Source organism: Astatotilapia calliptera, chromosome 17 (genome assembly GCF_964374335.1).
Source record: "Astatotilapia calliptera chromosome 17, fAstCal68.1, whole genome shotgun sequence".
Taxonomy (NCBI): Eukaryota; Metazoa; Chordata; class Actinopteri; order Cichliformes; family Cichlidae; genus Astatotilapia; species Astatotilapia calliptera.
The window spans coordinates 21632786-21639095 of record NC_137438.1 but is presented as its reverse complement, the minus strand read 5'-3'; the positions used below and the strand labels follow the sequence as shown (position 1 = coordinate 21639095).

Below are 6310 nucleotides of genomic sequence, written 5' to 3'. Positions count from 1 at the left end.
TTGTCGATCTAATTCTCCATCCATTTTACTGTCAATGGAGGAGTGTTCTTTTATTGATTTTAAAGGAGAATTTGGGCCAGCTGGGTTTCTGCCTCTGTTAGGCACTAATCAGCTGGGGCGCTGCTTTAAAGGTGAGTCAGCACTGAAATATCCCTTCAGGTGTTACCAAGCTTCTACCAAACCGGAGTCTGGCGGGTAACCTTGCCTAGAGCTTCCTGATAGGGGTGCTAGTTGGTTGTCACCTTGTTCACACGTCTCATTCACACTTCATACATTACCTGCAGTCACTCATTACCCTCCTTATGTATGTAATAAATGTGTAAAAAAAAATTCTATGTGTGGTGTATTATTTTAACCAAAAGAGGAACCTAGTTCCTTTAATTGTGTAATCTGTGAACACGGAGAACCAAACTGTCCTGCCCAGTGTTCCACAGCAAGCATTCAGCGTGTATTTATGTGTGTCCAATATCAAACAGAACATCAAAACATTTAAAACACTAAAATCATCGGGGTTTTAAGAAGAGATCCGTTTTCTCCTATTGATCAAAGGGACCCCTCCTTTGGACTCCAACCAGTACTTCTCCTTTTAAGTTTTAGAGGATCTTTTCTAATAAAGTCCTCTGGGCCTTCCTAACCCTTCTGTAGTTTAGAGAATATTACTAAAAAATATTCTCAAGGCCTTTAACCTTTTAATTTGTTTAGAAAGGCGTTACTAATAAACCCTTTCAAGGTCCCAGACCTGCACTGAGGTATTTATCCGACACCGGAGAGCAACCCGTCGGCTGCAACCGTGGCCAGACCTCAGTTCACTCTTATCTTTATTCACTTATTTCTTATTCACTTATCTCTTATTCACTTGTCTGATTCTCAGCAAGCCTTAAGTAAGCCAGACAATTTTGGTTATGAATTACTAGGAGTTTGGACACTAAGTATTTTTATAATGTTCAATATAGCAGAAATAAAAGGTCTGCTTACCTTGTTTTTGTGTGCACACAGCTTTTGTCCAAACTCCGTTCACTCAGACCACGGCCGATGTCCTCCCACCCGTTCCAGTTTGGCCTGGAGCGGATCCTGTTCCGTGACGCCAATTGAAGGATATAAAAAAAACAACAGCAATAGAATAATATTAAACACAAAGTGAACCCGTCTTCCTTCATTAAATAGGTTCTTTTAGATGTTAAGGAGGAATTGACTTAACCAGGCTGGCGGAGAATGAAGACAACCGGACACCTGCAGCAGATGGGGGAATCAGTGAACTTTTATTGAGACAGAGACAACCTCTCAAACAGCTCACATCAGGAGATTCCTAATATTTGCTGTGAGGATGGGTATATATTCTCTAAAACTTACAGGAGGGGGTTGTGAGGACAGTGCTGCATTAGCAGAAAAACAACTCCATAAAAGGAAAGCGGCCTTGGGTGTTCTAGTCTCTTCGCTTGCAGATATCTTGCACCTGCAGAATGAGGCGATCGCTTCTTATCGCTCTCAAGGCCAAAGTCGTGAGCGCATATTTTTATTACACAGTTGCACAGTAACTTTAAAGCTGAACAATATTTAAAGCTGAATAATGTTTGATCAGATTATATTTTCTTCAGGACGCTTTGAGCCATCTACTGTTTGTGGAGTCCTGGAGATGACGGTGTCTGAGAGGGATCTCCCGCTTAGAGCTACGGGAATTTGATGCACTCGACTCGTCATAGACAGATTGAACATTTTAGCTGTTACCTCCTTAGAAAAAGTTCTGATTTCCCCACTACTTTTAATGTTTTCCAATGTTTTTTCGAATATAGGGACTTCTTCTTTCTTTGTGAGTGTATCATATAATTGATTAACGTCTGATCTAATGGTGTCAAAGTCCACTGAAGAAGAACTTGGGTAACAAAGAAGCGTATTTCGGGAAGGGGCTCGATCAGAGTTTGCACTCTGGGGACGAGGAGTTTCAGGTACTGACCCTGGCAGGATGAAAACTATGCTTTCATCAGAGGCCACTGTTTCATACTGTGGCGAGCTCAGACAAGGAGGAGACAGAATTCTGTTCAGTCTTGCTCCGCTACAATACTTTGGGTATTTGCAAAGGTTATTTAGACAAACAAAATATTTCCTGTTTGTCTTTTTTGTGTGTTTTAGCTCTTTTTTCATTGTTTCAAACTGTCTTTTTGCAAACATGGAAAAGTGGTGTTTGCGTGCTTTTAGCCCAGTGCTTGAGGTGGATGGCACACATCTGGAGAAGAGGTCTCCTGAATTAAATAATTCTGAGTTAGAGGCAGGTTTGTTTGAGCGATATTTCTCACAGGGCTCTACGCTACTCGAATCCATTTCACCAAATATCTCATGGATGACGTCAACTGCAGCCTGTTCTACAGGGTTTAGAGCTCGGATACTTTCTGTTTCAGCAGTTATTTCACCTTCTTTTGCTACAGCTGATCCTTCTGGAAGCTCAATTTCTTCCCCCTCCTGATCTGAATTTTCATCCTCTATCATCTCTTCATTGAAGCTCCATGAGCGAGAGGGATTAAGAGAAATCTCAGTGATTGGTGTTTGCACTGAGATGTCTGCATCCGTACTTTCGGGATCAGAATCAAATGGATCAGACCCACTTGTCGGGCGCTGGCAGCGCAGCTTACCTACAAGCTTTTTAAGGCATGAGGCAGCGTGACGAACTATGCAGTGTAGTTTTTTAATATTACTAAATGTACCGCTAACATAAATGGTGGGGTCTTCCGGGAAATCAGGGCTTTGTGCGAGCAGTGCAACTATTGAACTGATCTTTTCGGAGATCTCTTCCTCAACCATGCGTGTCAGCTTTACAGCCCTCTTACATCGCTTTTTCGGGACATTATGAGCGCTGGCGAAGACCGCTGAGATCGAGTCTCCGAGGGACGGCCTTATTTTCCCCTCATCTAAAAGCACCGGACATTCTTTCACCTTACGATCCTGAACATCAAGAAGGGCTATTTTTAGGATGCTGGCAGAGGCAGTCTGAATGATTTCAGAAAGCATGTCAGCAAGAATGCCTTGTATGTTGGCGTTGCATGTGCCACTTTGTATAAAGTACCACTCAATTTCCGAGAGCTTTTTGAAGTACTTATTGATTGGTGGCAAAATCTGGTCTGGCGTGACCACGATCGAATATTCATTTTCCTTTAGCATTGCCATTGCAGTCACAAATGTTATTTTCTTGGTTTGTGTTATCGGGCTTTGGAGTCGACGTCACGCTGCAATGCATTGTGGGGTCTACGAATCAAAACAAACACACTGTGTTGGAAGACGATTACAAGATGCTTAAAAGCAGCTCAAAAGAGAATGGACTGTATAGAGACCGATTTCGTTCAGAGGGGAAGCAGCGGTACTTGCAGAAAATAGCGTGCATTGGAAATGTGGAGCCGTATGAAATACGGCCGTGGAGTAGAAACCCTGAAGACCAACTGCTATTGACGTATCCTGACATATTTTCGTACCTTATCTGTGGAATCAGCGCGTACAAGTCGTCATTCAAACAAAGGTAAGTCAGCTCGAGTACTGCGAGTGAAATGCGTTTGCTTTCCCTGCAAACATTCACATTAGTGCAGCATAAATTCATTCATGAGGGGAAATTACAGTGAGAACATGTGGAGGCTGTTAGGTGGATAACATAGTTCAGTGCATTGATGTGACATTGTCCTGAAGGATTTAGTTATTCTTTATGGTTAAAGAAATTGCAATGATTTATTCATATTTATTATAAATAATTCTAATTATACATCTTGCTTCCATATTTGTATCTTGTGTCACTAAAAATACATTTTATTTTAATTTTATACATTGATTAATGACCTGCAGAATCTCCTTATATTAAGGGATTCATAATTGTCACTTTATGCTTTCTCCATCTCTAAAGTGATTACATTACACATTACATACTTTAAGTTCATTTTCTGCAGGCAGGTTTCTGACAGAGAACAGGCAGATTTAGAATATAACATGCAGCGATGGACACATAAAGAAATGAAAAATTACATGTATGTGCTAACTTTCTAAACACTTTGTTACATTTATGATGAAGTAGATAAAACACATTTATGTCGGCCTTGGCTCATAGTTCTTGTCTTTAAATGAACTTTGTCTGTGTGTGTTTCAGGTAGGGCTGCTCAATTAATCGAATTTTAATCACGATTACGATCTGGGCTTTCAACGATCATTAAAAATGAGTGAGCCGATTATTAGCCCCCCTGGTTTATCCGCACACCTTAAAGGCCGGTCCGTAAAAATATTGTCGGGCATAAACCGGTCCGTGGCGCAAAAAAGGGTGGAGACCGCTGATTAAGAGGACCCGAGGGAAGCTCGGAAAGCTAAGCAGAAGTTATTTGGAGAAGAGAGTGACTGCCATTGGTTGAAAAGAGAGGTAAAAAAAAAAACTTCAGTGGTGTTGCACACTATTTTATATTATTTTTTAAAGTCATTGTTAACCCTTTAAAGCCGGTCAGAGCAGCACGCTCCGTTTGGTGTAACTATTTTTAAATCCCTGTAGAACCTGGACCGTGTAAGCTAGCGCAATAATTTGTTTTGCATATGAAACCGGAGGAGTTGTACTTACATTTGATGCCATCAGCTTGTCCTCGGTCACGGTTTCCTTCCACATAAAGCTTTGCAAAAATTGCATAAAAAGCGCTTGCAGGAACAAAAACATAATATTCCAGAAACAGGCTTCACCGATCCGATCAGCTGTTCGTAACACTTCCCACAGTGAAACAGAAGTCAGCCCGAACTATCACATGTCCGCCATTTCCTGGCCGAAACCGGAAGTGACATCATTTTCGCGGAAATGTAGTTTTTTTACTTGTAGGCCTTAAAAGCCTATACTGGTCATGTTTGACTTTTCTGAATAGTTTCTGGGATGCTTAGAACTCGAATTGCACTGCTGGAAATAGTTAATTTTGATGCACATGCTGTTTTCTTTGCAAATTTGCATCATAGGATTGTTTTTTCGTTTTTCCTGCAGTGTATATAAAAATTGGTGTATCTCCAAAATAAAACTATGAAGACACTCAAAATAAATTTCCTGTTGTAAACTATTTTTTGCAACTTTTTTGTATTTAAAGTTTTGAGGGATAAACCTCTTAAATTTCTCCAAGTAATATATGTAAAAAAAAACAAACAAAAACGATTTTCAATTTTTTTTGTAGTTTATTGCACTTTTTTGCAATTAATGTAGTTACTATGGACTTAATGCATACATATTATTAAAATATGGGCTATAACAGTTGTATAGCAACTTGAAATGCTCCCATAAATGGCACTACAACATGTAAAAAAATAATATAAGCTCTGGCGGACTTGGTTCTATGGTAGGTCTTAAAGGGTTAAATAAATATCGTCAAATAATCGAGATCTCAATTTCAGTGAAAATAATCGTGATTATCATTTTTGCCATAATCGAGCAGCCCTAGTTTCAGGTCCTGCACTCAAAGACTGAATGAACCAGCATTGCAGCCATGGGTCACTGTGAGCATCACAGGGAATGTTGAAGCCGCCCACTGCACCTGTAAGGCCGGAGTCGCGGAGACCTGCACCCATGCCACTGCTCTTCTGTTTAATGTAGAAGCAACAGTGTTGATCTGTGGCACAAGGACTGTTACAGATGAACCTGCATACTGGGTTTTGCTGGGTAATGTGACCAAGATACAGTCAGTGGTTGGCCATAACATAGACTTCTCCTCTTCAGCTGCCCAAAAAAGGCTCTTGATCAAAACATAAACAGACCATCCGTATTGAAAGGTAAAAGGAGCCGTCCTCCAAAAAGAAAAATCCCAGCTGCTTTTATAGTTTACAAATGACAAAATGTTTCCATAAAATCATGAGTGTTTACATGATATCACCCACTACTAACATTACTTTATTTACTGTATCTTTTGAAAAAATACCGCTATTTATACAGCAAAAGACTTAAGAATATTTAACAGGAGCAGGTTTCATTTTTCCCTGGTTTTACTACCACACTGTTCACCAAACCTTCACCATCTTATCCAGAAGGGTCACCTCTTCACCCTCACATGGAAGAAGTAATCTGATTGGCATGGTGGTGTGTTTGAAGCAGGTCCCTTGTGTAGCGCTGCAACCCAGTCACAATGTTTCATCCATTTCATTGGCTGGTTTGCTGCAATAATGCCAAATAATTAGCAACTCTATAGATAGAAGGTAGTTCTGCAAAATCACTCAGTAGGATGTTTGTTCTAATTTGCTATGAGCTCAGAGCGCATCGAAAATAAAACTAATAGGCTATAAAGAGTGATATGAACATATTTAGAACTTACTGGAATGAAAATGTCTGGAG

At 40.3% G+C, this 6310-nt stretch overlaps 1 long non-coding RNA gene across 1 annotated transcript; it reads right to left on the bottom strand.

Moving 5' to 3' along the window:
- Nucleotides 1-227: 227 nt before the first annotated feature.
- On the bottom strand, nt 228-1593 carry LOC145421259 (uncharacterized). The gene is made up of 2 exons (XR_013902592.1): nt 1199-1593; nt 228-1071 (listed from the first exon to the last, which is right to left on the bottom strand). It is a non-coding gene; the product is annotated as an uncharacterized LOC145421259 (long non-coding RNA).
- Between the last annotated feature and the right edge of the window lie 4717 nt (nt 1594-6310).